Source organism: Convolutriloba macropyga, chromosome 2 (assembly GCF_964194025.1).
Source record: "Convolutriloba macropyga chromosome 2, txConMacr16.3, whole genome shotgun sequence".
In the NCBI taxonomy this organism is placed as follows: Eukaryota; Metazoa; Xenacoelomorpha; order Acoela; family Convolutidae; genus Convolutriloba; species Convolutriloba macropyga.
In genome coordinates, this window is record NC_134469.1 from 62,636,488 (window position 1) to 62,652,440 (window position 15,953).

Genomic DNA, 15,953 nt, shown 5'->3' on the forward strand with positions numbered 1-15,953 from the left:
TACTAAGAAAGAAAGTCTTTTAAAATCAAAAGCTTTTGGATTTTGATGCCTGGAGTTAATCTTTTTTGAGTCCACAATTTTTCTTATAACTTTGCAACATGATATTCCCTTTTAATGCAATTTTTATCCTGAGAAAAATCAATAACGCTGCTGAGAATTTAGGTAATGAAAAATTTACTCAAAGAAAAATGAGAAATTTTGATCTACACACTTTGTGGCTGATTTATGTTTTAGTAAATGATTTTTTACTTTTGACTTTTGCTTCACACAAGCACCCATTAAATGCGACAATCGTAATTTCTTTGAGAAAGAGTCTTAGCATCTATGAGAGGCAAGCTCCGAAGTATCTCTGCATTAGAAAAAATTTTTAAGCCCGTTTTTATAATTTGCGCTCAGATAAATAAAATTAACAACAGATTAATCAAAATTTGCACAAATACGTCACTCATGTTTTTCAGAAAAAAGCGCAAAATATTTTTGGATGAGCTCTCTAGTCTGTTTAGTTCCGTATTGAGTGTTCAGTCATCTTTAAAAAATATTACAATTTCCAATATGAATGTCAGATTTAACAAAGCTACATAATATCATAACATTGAAGTAATTCAAAAAATTATTCTATAATATCGGCGAGCAAAGAAAACTGAAAAAAAGCTACTACAGCTATTTGTTGGCCCGTACTAAGAAAAATTTTGATCAAAATGGTGGAAGGCAAATTAATTTTTTAATGACAAATTACTCAACTTTCCCATAATTTGTGTTTTCTAAAATTTTCTCAAAGGTTTTCGGATGGAGATAAGAACCATTTATAACCTATTTTTTCAATTCTTAGCCAGCTTCATACAAGTATCTCAGAATGGGTCAGTCTATCACAGAAGTCATTTTTTCAACGGGGAGATGTGATAAAATTAATACTTTTTAGTAGAAAAATTTTAGTAGGAAATCGGATGCGCATAAATGTAACGTCAGAAATTTTAGAATTAATTACATTGTGAAATTAAGCACTGCAAATTACGAAGAACGCCGGCAAAGAAATTAATGGATGTTATCTTTTCTTTAGTTTGATCCGCTTTCAGAGACAACGACTGACTTTCAAGAGTTTATATTGCTGTGTGTTCTTCTATGAGCTTATATGATTGTTAAATAATAGTTTACAAAGGTGTGGTTTATACCCGCATTTATGATCAAAGCTAAATGTGGCACGATGAAACTCATTTATGATAATGAATGAAAAGGTTTGGCATTGAAAGTCATGAAAAATCAATGTTAGAGATATGAATTTTACAGCGATTATGAAAATGAACTCAATAAATTTGAACTAAATAACAAGGGGAAGGATTGGGGGGCTAAACGGTTACGGACCGTTTAAACTCCGGCAAGCAACAACAAAACTTAGCGAATAAATTTATCAGAAAAGAACAAAAAATCGACATCAGAAATTCAAATTTATTGCTTCAAAAGCTTTCGCTTGATTGAGTTTTATGCGTCAGTTTGACATGATTGAAGAAGTATTCACTCATCCTCCGCGGCCAACGAAGAAGAAGAATCATTGTCAGTTTCAAACACTTTACTGAATTTCACTGCGGGAGGTTGCACCATGCCAGTATTGGTCTTGATGTCGAAGCTTCTTGCCACTCCATCTCTACTCACATGTGCTTTGACGATCCGACCAATTCCTCGGGGTGTAAAATCTTTGTAGTGCCAAACCACATCGTTTTCCTTGAGCTCAGAGTTGGCTTGCTGCCATTTGGTCCGTCTGTTAATTCCTTTAAAACTTTTTGAGAAGATGAGACCAATAATGGTCCAACAGTGTCTGTGACTCTTTGAAGTCTTTAATTGAAAACCGAGTTCTGCTGGTTGCCAGAGGTTTTAGGCAGAAGTGGCGTCTCCTCATCAGGAAATGGTTCGGTGATAATGGTTCCTCGTCGATCAAAGTGCTCCCAACATGCGTCAGTGGGCTTGAATTAAGAATTCCTTCTGCCTCCGCTACAACTGTATGGAAGACTGAGAAGTTTAATCGGCGGCTTCTGAGGACAACAAATAGGCTTCGTTTAGCCGACTGGATAAGTTGTTCCCAAACCCCTCCGAAGTGCGGTGCCAGAGGTGGGTGGGTTGAACGTCCACTGGATGTTCTGTTGCGCCAGCTGGAGACGTATATAGTTGTTGTTTGGTTTGTACTTTTCCTGAAAATTGAGTTAAATTGCCTGGTTAGCTATAACAAAGTTTTCCCCGTTGTCCGAAACTATGACATCAGGGTATCCTGGTCTAGATACAAATTGTCGAACAGCCATTAGCAGATAGTCAGTGAAGAGGTCCTCACAAACTTACAAGTGTACTGCTCTTGTGACCAAGCATGTAAACACGCAGGCATAATTGAGTTCTGTCTGGGTTCTGGATCTTTCAAGGTGAAAAGGACCAAACAAGTCCATTCCAGTATTTACAAATGGGTAGAGTTTGGAGTGCTCCGGAAAGCGAAGATTTGGTAGATGAGCCTTCTTTGGTCTGACATTGTCTGCGCGCCAGCGTCTGCAGAGGAGGCAGTACTTCCCCAAAGTTCTTAGAGCTCTGCGGATTCAAACTATCATGAACGTTGCTTGGATATGTGCACGAACCTGTTCAATTCCATGGTACCCGAAGTCGTGATGTGCTTTCTCGATTAGCAGTTTGGCAACTCTGCACTTGCTGTGGAGTATCACCGGATGTTTGCTCTGAAAGGGCAGTCTAGACTTCTGAATTCGTCCCTCAATCGAAAGGAGTCCGTCGCTATCCAGAAACGGTGTATATGGTAACAGTTTTTCCTTCTTGTCTAGGGGTAGTCCACTTTGAATTCGAGAAATTGTGTCCTTGAAGTGTGTGGACTGAGATATCCTCAGGAGAAAGTTTCGAGCCTTGTTTTCGTCTGATGCGAATTCGTCCAAGTCGCAAGGCACGTCGCAAGGTTCTTCAGTACGCGTATTGATCGAAACACTGTCCTAATTGTGTAAAGGAGTCTAGGCCAATTTGGAAATTTGTTTGGATCTACCAACGGTTTTTCACTGGTCTTGTCATCAACTTGAGTGGCGTATGTTTAAGCTGTTTTGTCATCGGAGAATGTCCACTCGCTCTCAGGTTTGATCAAGAAAGAAGGTGCTGTTATCCACAATTTTTGAAGATCGCATGGAGCTATACCTCTGGTACCAGGATCAGCCGGGTTCAATTTTCCTGGTAAGTGTCGCCAGTCGTCTTTGTTTGAGTTCTCAGCAATTTTGTTGAATTTTTGCTCTTCAAATCTATTGTCATCTCGGTCTCACAGAGGCCTGCTAGTTCTGCTCCCAAAGTGGCTGCTTCGAGCTCCAATTTGGGAATGCTCATCTGTTTGATTGGTGCCAACTTGGAGTTGCTGATGACGTAGTGGGTAGCTATTTTGCCGTCAGCGGTGATTGTCCTCAGGTACACCACTGCTGATACTGCTGAAAGTGAAGCGTCTGTGAAGGTGTGCAACTCGTGAGTTCCATTGACGTTGGGAACTTGAAATTTGAGAATTTGAATTGGAGGCATATTCTGGAAGTCTTCAACCCATTGCCGAATTTCGTGGTAATTTTTCTTTCATAGTAACTGGTCCCAATTGTGTCCTTGTTTGATGAATATTTGCAGGATGCATCTCAGTCGAATTGCAAAAGGCGAGATTGAGTGGAATATTTCTGGATGTTGTTGTCTGTTATAATTGGCGAACTTTTGCAGAACAAAAAACGCGCAGGCGGGAGAACAAGTTATTCCAAAAATGAGTCGTTGGTATTTGGACATCCTCTCCTCTTCATTGTCGCTCCACAAAAAATGGAGAACATCTTAGTCTTCTTCTTTGATTCCAACTTACATGAACATAGCCTCTATGTCTGCTGTTATTTTAACCTTGTAAAGGCAAAACCGTGGAAGAATTCCATGTAGATTGCACAAAAGGTCCGGTCCCGTTAGCAGCGCATCGTTCAAAAAAAAACCCCTTTGTATTTTGAGGCTGCATTTGAGGCTGCATTTTGAGCAAACCAGACTCGTCTTAGCTTGTCTGGTTTTTGTTTGTTGATGACGGGATGATGCTGTAGATACCAAATGTTCTTTGCATCCTGGTTCGTAACAGCTGTTATATATCCCTTATCCATATCATCAAAGATAGTTGTCATATATCTCTGTTTCAGTTGGTAGTCTCTCTCTAATCGCTTCTGCAGGGCGTGCCACTGAACTTTTGCCATGAAGTAGTTGCTGGGCAGTGTGACGTTTTCTTGCCAAGAGAGTCCAATCTCATATCTTTCCCCGTTGTGATGTGCGGTCTCTGCTAAAGTCTTTAGTGCCTTCTGGTTTTCTTCATTGTGTCCCTTTGTAGAACCCTGACTAAAGTTGACACCTTCAAAGGTCCAAAACAGATGTAGAAGGTTTTCGTCCGGGTCCTTACTACCTCGCTTGAGATGGTTGAGAAGAGTGATGTTGTGGTTGCTGCTTCCTTTATTGTTTGGTTGAAAGTACTCTTGTGGCAAAGGGCCTGTCAAAGTCCATACTAACATTGTATTGACTCCGTAGGGTGTTCCTGGTTTGCCGGTAGTGAAATGTCTTGGAACAGTAGGCAGAAAAGCATCAGCCGCTTTGAGTATTCCAATTTTGTTGTCACGAATTTGTGGGAAATTGATTTATGGCAGATGATCATGGTCTCTACAAAGTCTATTCAAAATTTCTGCGGGGACAGTTGGCTTCTGGAACTGCTCGATGGAGGTTGCGTACACAGGAAGACTTGTCTTGAGCTGCGAAGAGAACCAATTCCAATCATGACATCAGCTGTTGTCACAGTGTGCTCCCCGTGTAGTGAAGCTAGAGGCAACTCTATAGCTTTGAGGACTCTAATTAGAAGAGCATCAGCAATGTTTTGTGTGATATGTGTATTATCACTTCCACTGTCCAAATGTGCATAAGTCTCTATGTTGAAGTCTTCGTAGAAGAGCGTGACTGGTCTCACCTGTAGTTTAAAAGAAGCTCTCACCCATGTGGCTTCCCAATTTTTGCTGCAAGGGTGGTTTTACACCCGTGGAAGATTTGCTGACACATCAATCAGTTCGTTGCTGGTCACTGATTGAAAGTGGGTGTTATTTCTGTCATTAGATTGCTGAGGAATGCTGTGCTGCTGATTGGCAGTGTGATGCGAGCTGTTGTTTCGATAGCTTGGATTACGAGGGTTGAATTTGTTTTGATTATATCCCCTTCTGTTGTTGATAATTGGCGTGTTACTGGTTGTTGACGAAAGCTGAGACGTTATATGGTTGAAGTTTCTACTGTAAATTGACTGCACCGGGTTGTTCCTGGGTTGAAATCCTCATTTACATGTTGCTTGGAAATCATTTCTCTTCGAAATCCTGAAGTCGTCTCGATGGAGAGTTGAATGATGAAACCCATTGCATCTGTCTACAAGACATCGAATTTTCGATTTACAGAATCCACTCTCATCTCTCTTCATGCAATTGACACGCAAGATCTGATGCCTCACCAATTACTGACGGTCAGCTACAGATTGGCTCAGGTATTCTTTGCAGCGACCAAGGTTGTGATCCCCAAAACATAGTTGACAATTTGAGCTGGCTTGAAAAATTATGTTGGAGTTTTTCTGGCCCTGGGATAGCCGTTCAAGCAGGTGTGTTCATCGTGGTCTTTGTGGAGAGACATCCTCGCAAGCCTCTGCATATGTGCTCATCCAATCTGCAAAATCAGCTAAATTGGGTTGCTCTATTCTCATGCTCCTTACATGTTGATTTCAGCGAATTGTCATTGATGTTGTCAGCTTTTCCTTGGCAACTTTAACTACCGAAGAAGCTTTTAGGTCCGATTCAAAATGGTGCGGTCGAAAGGTCTCTACAAAACGTCTGAGGAAGGACGCAAAACTTACAAAGCTGTTGGGATCATCCATTCTGGCCATAGGCCATTGTTCAATTTGTGTGAGGTACGCACTCACAACATGCTGCGGCTTTCCAAACTTTCTGATAAGTTCCTGAAGTGCCTCCTCATAGAAATCTCCGTTGTAAGAGTAATCACAGATGAAATCTTTTGCTTTGTGAGTTACAGAATTTTGCAAGTATGTCATTTTCTGAACAATTAAAAGAGCTGGATTGTCGTGAATAGTTGATTTGAGAAAACTGTACCATTGATGCCACATCAAAGAGTCGCCTGAGAAATGGTCCAGACTAATTTTTTGTAGACTGAACGCATTCATCATCATTTAATGATTGGTCCATTCAGATTTGTGGGGTCGTTGTGTAAACTGTTGCTCAGAAAACTGTTTTGACATGAAATTTAAGTGACAATTAATCTCTCCGTTGTGAGCATTCATTATTTTGTTTGTCTCTGGGAATGACTGATCCATTTAACTACCGAAAAAATGACGTGACTCTTGCTGATCACGTGGATAGTGATTGTCGGCAAAAGGTTGAGTGAAATTGTCAGGCATTGCTTGAGGTTGAAATCCCGGTGTTGTACCGGAATTCCAGTACACAGTGTCTGATGGTTGATCGCTTGAAATTTTGAGTGTAACAAAACCTTGATTTGGATTATTCACATCAAAAATCTGGCAACTCTGAACCTTTTTCGCATCTTCACTGAGGCTGCGATGCTCCTGCATCTCACTGTTTTCTTTTGGTTTCTGTTGCTGAGCGTTGTATTTTGCAACACTTGCTCTCTCTTTTTTAAGATCACGATGACGGTTTTCGAACGTTACACCATCATGGTAATCAGAAATGAACACCTCATCCCAGCTCTCAGCGTTTTCACCTGCATTTTGTGTTGGCGTTTTACGTCTCATTCCGCTTGGTTGTTTACGTCTGGTTCCTGAAACCACAACCTTGCTCTGTAGTTTGTTTGGTTCTTTCGAGGAGGTGTCGAAAGAAATGAACTTTTGATGGTTTGGCCCATGAAGCAATCTGCTTTCTTGTTTGGTCCTCAGCCAATTGCAATTTCTCCGTGCGGACTCTGCAGCAACAGTGTCCAACTCTTCTAGTGTCAACTGTTGTTCTATGAGTACGTTACACATGTGATCAAACTCCGCTTTTTGTAGTCGAAATTCGTCAACGAGCTCTTGGAGGTCTGCTGCTGCTTCTGTTTTTTGAATCTGTTCGTCGAGTAGACCTTGTGCTGCTTCCCACTCATTGACTTTGAACGTTAAGAGTTGCATGACTTGAGCCTTGGAGTTTGACTTTGTTTTGGTTTTGCTTGAGATGGCTTTGGCTTGTCTCATTGGTTATTGTACTAGGAGTGTTATGAGTCACTGCACTTATAGTTAGCACTTAAAGTGCTGTTAGAACGCTTACTAATTGTTTTTTTTTGTATCCGAAAAAAATCTTGAATGCCATTTACGTTGCTGTTGTGGACAGCAATTAATAGTTTGGTTGTCTTATGTTTTACTAAATCTTGCTTGAATGTTGTTTATTAAAGTATTTTATGTACGCTTTGCGTTGTTGGGAGGGTTTTGTCTGATCACGGTCGCAGAGAAACACCCTAACCTGGGGAGGATACTGTTTTACTTTTTCGTGCCTAGAAACCAAAACTTTTGCACTTGAGTGGCTGCAGGTGCAAAACTGTAAATCAGAATCAGCTAGTGTATCTTTTTTAATGTAGGAAGGGCTTAATTAAACCCTGAATTTTTTAATGCTCTTTCGCTAGACTTAGGGTCAGAGAGTTTTAGCTGAACTGGAACGTGCTATATTTTAAGAAAGATCAGGCATTGCTACCTATGTATAAATATGTTCGACTATCCCGTCGTCAGCCTATGCCTTGTTTCAAAAGAGAACCCGCAGCCTCACCCTCTCAGGCCCCAGTCAATCTTATTAGCAAATGTGGGATCTCTAGCCGCATGGACTAGAGAACCTCATTGAGCGGACTGCATCATATTGTTCGGAGTGCAATGAACGATGCATGGGGAAGGTCATCGAACTGTAACTTACTTAGAAATCCTGACAGCCTATAAATTTGAAGTGCCAAAAATATTAGATGGAAAAAATCTATAGCACGTTGAATTCAGCTAGGCGGTGGGATTTTTTAAAGTTTTAGTGAAAAACTAGAAGTCAGAAATTTTAAGTTGTCTCTGTATTGTGAGTCGATGGTTCGGTTTTAAAACCTAGGATGCGCCAGAATTTGTTATCTTTTCTTTAGTCTGATCTGCTTTCAGAGACAACGACTGATTTTCAAGAGTTTATTTTGCTGTGTGTTTTTCTATAAGCTTGTATGATTGTTAAATGTTAGCTTACAAAGGTGTGGTTTATACCCGCATTTATGATTAAAGCTAAGTGTGGCACGATGAAACTCATGTATGATAATGAATGAAAAGGTTTGGCATTGAAAATCATGAAAAACCAATGTTAGAGATATGACTATTACAGCGATTATGAATACGGTCTCAATAAAGTTGAACTAAATAACAAGGGGAAGGATTGGGGGGCTAAACGGTTACGGACCGTTAACAATGGAAAAGAAAAATGAAGTTAAGAATTTTTTTAAATAGTGCGCATTGATGCAAACAACATTGCATAACATTGGGTAAATTTGACAAACTGGCCTGCTTTCACTTTTTTACCATCCATTAATTTGACGCTAATTTTAGCCAGGAAATTCTTTTTTGATGACTTGGGCCATTTACAAAGAAAAATGGCAGCTCAGAACAGGCCGCTGTGGCCTAATGCTGTTTTGCTGCGATTATGCAGGAACTATAATTATTAATATTTGGCATCTATCACTTTTACTAGTCTACACCATAGTAGTCGAGGTTGGGCAAATGGTACCTACCAGAAGCATGGTTAAGTGAGGATAAGTAACGGCAGTTAAGTCGGTGGTGTCTGTAGATTGAATAGGGAGAAGAGTTATGGGAAGAAAACTTCTCATAATGACCTTCGCTGAGAATTACACTTAGTTCCTGTTTTTCATGTATTAGTAAACTACTCTAAAAGTCCAATGTTCGAAGTCATCACTTCAGCTACAAAAACCTGTAGAATACCCGGGCCGAGGAATTTGGCCAAAATTATGTAAGATCATCGGCAACTAGCGTTGACAATTCGGAAAATTCACCGCAATTTTCTTACATAATTTTGCGTTGAATGCGTTGAATTTAAAGATAAAAATTCAACGCATTCAGCGCAAAATTATGTCAGAAATGGCGGTGAATTTTCCAACTTGTCAACTCTAGTTGCCGCTGATCTTACATATTTAGCGTTGAATTTAGCGTAGTTCTTACATATTTAGCGTTGAATTCAGCGTAGATCTTACATATTTTTGCGTTGAATTTAGCGCTGATCTTACAAAAAATCAACGCGTAGAACTCTGGGTATGCGACTCGAACCACTGACCTTCTGTTTACTTGTCGACTCTTCTATCATTGCGCCACCGTACCTTGGTTTCCTTAAGAGCCCCAATCCTTATAAAGCGTAGATCTTACATATTTTGCGTTGAATTTAGCGTAGATCTTATATATTTTGCGTTGATTTTAGCGTAGACCTTACATATTTTGCATTGAATTTAGCGTAGAACTTGCATATATTTCGTTGAAATTAGCTTACATCTTACATATTTTTTTTTACAAAATTTCAACGTATTCAACGCATTTATCATGTGAGAAGTACTGGGAAAAAGTTAAATTTTTTTTAAGTTTTGAAAAAAACTTGAATTCCTAAAATGGTCTGAAATGGTTTTTGCACCGTAAGAGAGCAAATGGTTACTTTTTGCTGACTTCACTTTTCTGAATTGTGCAGTATAGGGGTCCAAACAGTAAAAAATTAATTTTTTGAATAAAAAACTTTTTTCTCTGACTTTTTTCTCTGTTTTTTCTGACTTCTTGTTACTCACCTTTGGAGTATAGGGTTCGAAATAGTGAAAAAACTAATTTTTCGAAAAAAAAACATGAAAAAGTTTTGAAATCGTAAAATGGTCTGAAACGGATTTTGCACTATAAAAGAGCACTAAAAAGTGATTTTTCTCACCTGTGCAGTATAGGGTAGAAACAGTTAAAAAAAATTTTTTGAAAAAAAACTTGAAAAATTTGAAATCGTAAAATGCACTATAAAAGAGCACTAAAAATGATTTTTCTCTGACTTCACGTTTCTCACCTTTGCAGCATAGGGGTCGAAACAGTGAAGTTGATTTTTCGAAAATTAAACTTGGAAAAGTTTTGAAATCGTAAAATGGTCTCAAATGGATTTTGCACTATAAAAGAGCACTAAAAAGTGGTTTTTTTGCTGACTTCGTGAACTGTGAAGTATCGGGGTCGAAACGGTGAAAAAATTGACTTTCTGAAAAAAAACTTGAAAAACTTTTGAAATCATAAAGTGGTCTGAAATGGACTTCAAAAAATTCAACCTTAAATTTGTAAGATCTAAGCCAAAATTCTACGCAAAATATGTAAGATTGGTGTTGAAAGCGTTGAATTTATGTAAGATCTACGCTAAATTCAAGGCTAAATACGTAAGATCTCCGCTAAAGTTCAGCACTAATATGCAAGATCAAGGCCAAAATTCAACGCAAAATTATGTAAGATTGGCGTTGAATGCGTTGAATTTATTTAAGATCTACGCTAAATTCAACGCTAAATATGTAAGATATACGCTACAATTCAACGCAAAATATGTAAGATCTGCGCCAAATTTCAACGCAAAATATGTAAGATTGGCGTTGAATGCGTTGAATTTATGTAAGATCTACGCTAAATTCAACGCTAAATATGTAAGATCTACGCTAAAGTTCATCACTAAATATGTAAGATCTACGCCAAAATTCAACGCAAAATTATAAGATTGGCGTTGAATGCGTTGAATTTATGTAAGATCTACGCTAAATTCAACGCTAAATATGTAAGATCTACGCTAAAATTAAACGCTAAATATGTAAGATCTACGCCAAAATTCAACGCAAAATTATGTAAGATTGGCGTTGATTGCGTTGAATTTATGTAAGATCTACGCTCAAGCGTAGATCTTAGATAAATTCAACGCATTCAACGCCAATCTTAATTAATTTTGCGTTTTTTAGCGTTGACACCTCGGCCCGGGTACCATAAAACTCCTCTTCTATATTTAAAAGACCACAGGACTAATATACTTGCTACAAACTTTGTTTGGGAGCAATGAATAACAAAGTTGTATTCATATATTTTAGACTAATTAGTGGGTTAGATCATAATAACAGATATAAAATAGTTATGAAAATTTTTTTGCGTGATGCTCAAAACCATAATGTCCAAGTATTCTTTTTTTCTCAGTGACCTCCAAAGCAAAACTTTAGCAGTTGGGGATTAAGATGATTTGATATACTGGGTCAAAAAGATATACTTTTTTGGTTTAGGGTAACTTAAGCACAGTAACAGATCGTAAGTTGAAGTAAGTTCGTAAGAAGTAAGATCGGATCGTAAGCTGAAACTGCTAGAAACAACTTATGATCCAGACTTTGAATCCTTCAAATGTTTGGAGCATTCAGGAGCTCGTTCAAAAATCCTTATGAAAACTCCCGTCCAAGAGAAAATGCAATATAATCTAGAATGCATTGAATCCTGGCTTATCCGGGATTCCATTTAAAAAATGAGATGAAAACTGTCGTATTAAAAGAGCCTCAATTTTTTCTTGGGCTGCAAGAAAAGTTCTCAAATAGTTTTTTTTGGGATCTTGGACAGTAAGAAAAGCTCGTGAGAGGCTACTAATTAACTTGGACAACCGGTTTATCTGCTTGGTGAAAAAAAAAATGAAAAAGTTTGTGGTGCAGATTTTAGCTCGACTATGACAGTTTTTTTGGTTATCTGGGGCAAAATGTGGCTTGTCTATGTTGTAAAGTTTGTGCGTTTGTGGTGCTGATTTTGGCTCAACCGTAAGAATTGGGTAGATCTATGTTGGTAGTTAGAAAAACCATGCTTGTGTATCCGTCTATGGTTCTGAATTTGGCTCGACTGTAAGTCTCTGGTGCGTTGATGTAGCTTGTTAAAAATCATCGCCTCTGTAATTTTGAGCACTTGGTTTGTTGAGTAACGGATTTTCGCAAGCGGTTTAAATAGCGTTTTATATAAGAAGAAATATTTTCTCAAAAGGGTGAGAAAAACTGCTTAATGTAAGTAAGATTTACATCTTTTGAACCCTAAGGATATCACAGGAGTCTTTTCCGCTTAGCCAGTCTTGATTGGTAGGTGCATTCATGTGTCTGGAAATAATGTTGACTGTGAACATGATGTCTGGCCTCGTCTGTTTGGCCAGATACAGAAGTGATCCAATCAGGCTTCTGTAGTTCCTTTGGTCCACTTCTTCGTCTCCGTTTCGTGCTGTAGGAGTTTCAAATTAAAACCAGCTGGACTTCTTGAGGGTTTGCATTGATCCATTTGAAACTGCACAAACATTGCCTCTATGTAGCGTTCTTGGTCGACTGTGACTTGGCCCTCTTCTTGTCTTTGCCTCGAGTGGCTTTCTCGACATCAGAGGTCACCGCGATGTTTCTGGATGTCACCATGATCTCATCAACCCAGACTAAGGTGAAGATGTGGACCTCTGTCTCTACTCTCGCGAACAGGCTATGATCTTCCCTGCTTCTGGTGAACCCCTGTCTGAATAGGAAGTTTGCTGGATCCACATAGCCGTTGTCGGCAGCTTGTTTTTAACCAAATATTAATTTATTCAGTCGATATAATACTTTCTTTCCAATTTAATCTTGTTTTACAAATTCCTGTGGATGTTTCAGACACGCTTCTTCCTCTATTGGTTAGTGCAGGAAAACCGTCTTGACATCAATCTGCTGCGTCACATGGCCCTGCTATAGTAATAGTTGAGGTAAAATCTTGAAAGTTTCTGGCATAGAGGTAGGCGCAAAAGTTTTAAGGTAGTCTAGCCTTTCCACATGTTTGAATCTCTTCACCACAGGATGTGCTTTGTATTTGTCAACTTGACCACTGCGTCCCAATTTCAATTTGCAGAAACAATTGCCCGGTATGACAATTGTGTTGGAGTGCCTCAACCTCGTCCTTCATTGGCCGGTAAAATTGGTCCCGATTGTTACTTTGTTGAGCTCCGTTTACTGTTTTGGGCTCCACATAGTCACCCTCAGTCACAGCAAGATGGGTACTGATTTCTCCAAAAAAATGCTGAACACTCCTTGTCCGTGTACCTCGTCAGACCTCTGCCCTTTCCCAGTACTTCGGTGCCTCTTAAGCGAAGCCAACTGTCTCTGACTGCTTCCATTGACTTTGAGTCTCTGAGACTTTCTCCTATTGCAGTAGATTCTTAATCAAGTGCTGCTTCGTCAACATCCAATGCATCTCGTCCCAGTGTCGTTCCCTCTGTGTTCACGCTATCTGCGTCATTCCACTCCTCTTTCATTGCAGTAGATGTGCCCTGTTTCCCTTTGTGGTCATTGTCTTGATGACCATCATCTGGGTGCTAGATCCCCAGTTGCTGTGACCAACCATCCTGTAGTAGGTCGACCGTCTTTGTTGTCAGAGATTGAGCCCACTTCGGACTCCCTGATGATCAAATCTCGAACTGCCGCCATCCTTCGTGTAATGACTACTCAGACAAGGTATCCGTTGTCTCCTTGAGTGTAACAACAAACTTTGCTTCCAGTGATTTGGGTTCAAGTGTGCTGACGTCGATGTCCCTCTTCGTTAAGAAGACTGTGCAAACGAAAAAGAGCAATTATTAATTGAATACTTAGATTTCAACCCTCGCGTCAGCTCTGCCGGACACTTTTCTTCTGTTCGCCTCACAACGAAGTCTCTGATTTTCGCTGCTTGAGTAAATGCTGCTCCCGACACCATCTAGGGGAGCCCTGAGTCAATGAGTAAGCATCTTCCCATCTCCAGAAGTGTCCGTGTCCTGTTGCCCCTCTCATCTAACCCATTCTCTTGTGGCGTATCTGGTACGGTCTTCCCCTAGATAATGCATGCAACTAAGCCGTACATATCGAGCTGTCCTGAGAGAAAATCTCTTGCATTGTCCTGCCTCAGCTTCTTGGGCGTCCGAACGCTGAGAGCAAACTTCTTCAAGCTGACCAGTGCTTCACTCTCCGCCCTAAGCAAGTCCACAAACACAAACTTTGTGTAGTGTTTTGCAAACAAAAATCAGAACTGGAACACTGACAGTGAATTTGCTTTCAAAGGTCTCATCACGTCTGTGAACAACCTCTCCAGTTTCTCTTTTATTCGGTTTCTGCCACCCTTGGAACTTTACCCTTTGTGACCGGGGCCAATGCGCACACATTGTATACGTCATCGAGTTGCCCCACTGTCTCTTGTATATTTTGGACCTTGTTCTTCGATTAAATTGACTCAATCGTCTGTGCCACTACCTTGCACTAAAAGTTTCACGCTGATGGAACTCATCTTGAAATCTAAAACGCTGCAGATTAAATAAAACAAACTATTTACTAGTGTTCGTTTTACCCGAGTTCCTTACTTCACTTTTGTTTGAGGGTACTCTGATCTTCACGCAGCCTCTGCCCACCACTCTGGAAACTTCTCCGTAGGAATTTCTGACCACTGATTGAGTAGGCACAAAGTCCAGGAGAGCGTCGCTGTTTGTCACTATGTGATCTGTACAACCAATGTCCACTAGCATGCCTGCTGTCTACCACTGGGTGAGAGCTGCGCAGTATTCTATCTCTGGTTTGGGCAATGTTGAACTCGTTGTCACAGACTCATGTTTGCCTCCACTTCTTTGTCTCTTGCATACCCTGTTCACGTGACCTTCATCACCAAATTTGTGCATTGTGCTGTCACTTTCCACCAGCAGTCTTTGGCAATGTGTCCAGGTATCCCACAAACAAAACAGCTTCCCCTCTTGCGTCCGAACGTGAAGTCACGCTTCACTTTCACTGCCATTTAACCATTTTGTCCATTTTTTGTCTGTGCTGTGCTCTCATCGCAGCCTTGTCATCAATTCTCTGAGACTCATTGATGAGTTGAAGTTTTTCTGAATAACAAAAATTTGCTACCTCGTTGGCAGACCATTGATGACCGTGGCGTTGAAATGGGTCTCTGAAATTGCTTTTCCTGCTTCTTTTAGCTTTGTAGGCAATTCCTGTCCTCTGATGTATAAGCTGTCTAAATACTCAAAACCCTCGGGCTGCCGTCGAGCAAGCTGTGTTCCCAAAGTTACCATTGTCGGCGTCTCCACACTTTGAAAACTCGCTTACAAAATCTTCCAAGCCTTTGCTCTACCTCCGATGCCGTCATCTCCCACGCAGTCATGTCTCATCGGCATCAGGGTTGTTGCATCTAGAGTCAGTGCCAGATGGCATCAAACATTGTTTCGTTTCTTGTTGATGTCGGCAACTTCCTTATGATATGCATCCTTCAGCACCTTGTGGTTCTTCTCATCCTTGTTTGCCCCACTGCCTGTGGTGCAGGCTCTTGGGATTGCTTCTCTGTCTGAAGTAGTGATTTGTACTGTCCTTCATCTGCATCTTCGCCACAATTCTCGAGCTCCCGATTGGAAACTCTGTGCTTCTCTTGTGTACGTCAACAGCTTCACTGTCTGTTGACACATCGAAGTTTGAGCAGTCAAAACGTTTGTGGAGAGAAAAGGTGCTAAGGAAATTAAGAGTGCTAAAAATAATATAGATTTACTGATTGTTTCTAGTTTACATGTAGGCGCAAAAGTCTTAAAGTAGTCCAATCCTTCCACTGGTTTGAAGCCTTTCACCACATAGCGTGCTTTTTATTTGTCCATTTAACCACAGCGTCCCCATTTCAATTTGCAGACCCAATTGGTCCGTACGACGTCCCTGTCTGTGGGCGGTCTTATTAGGCTCCAAGTCTGGTTATCTTGGAGTGCCTTAAGCTCTTCCTTCATTGGTTGAGGCAACTGGTACCAATCGTCATTTTTCTGGGCTTCGTTCACTGTTTTGGGCTGCACATAGTCACCCTCAGTCAAAACAAGATGGGCCCTGACTTCTCCAAAAAAAATTTGCGGAACACTCTTTGCCCGTGTCTCTTGTCT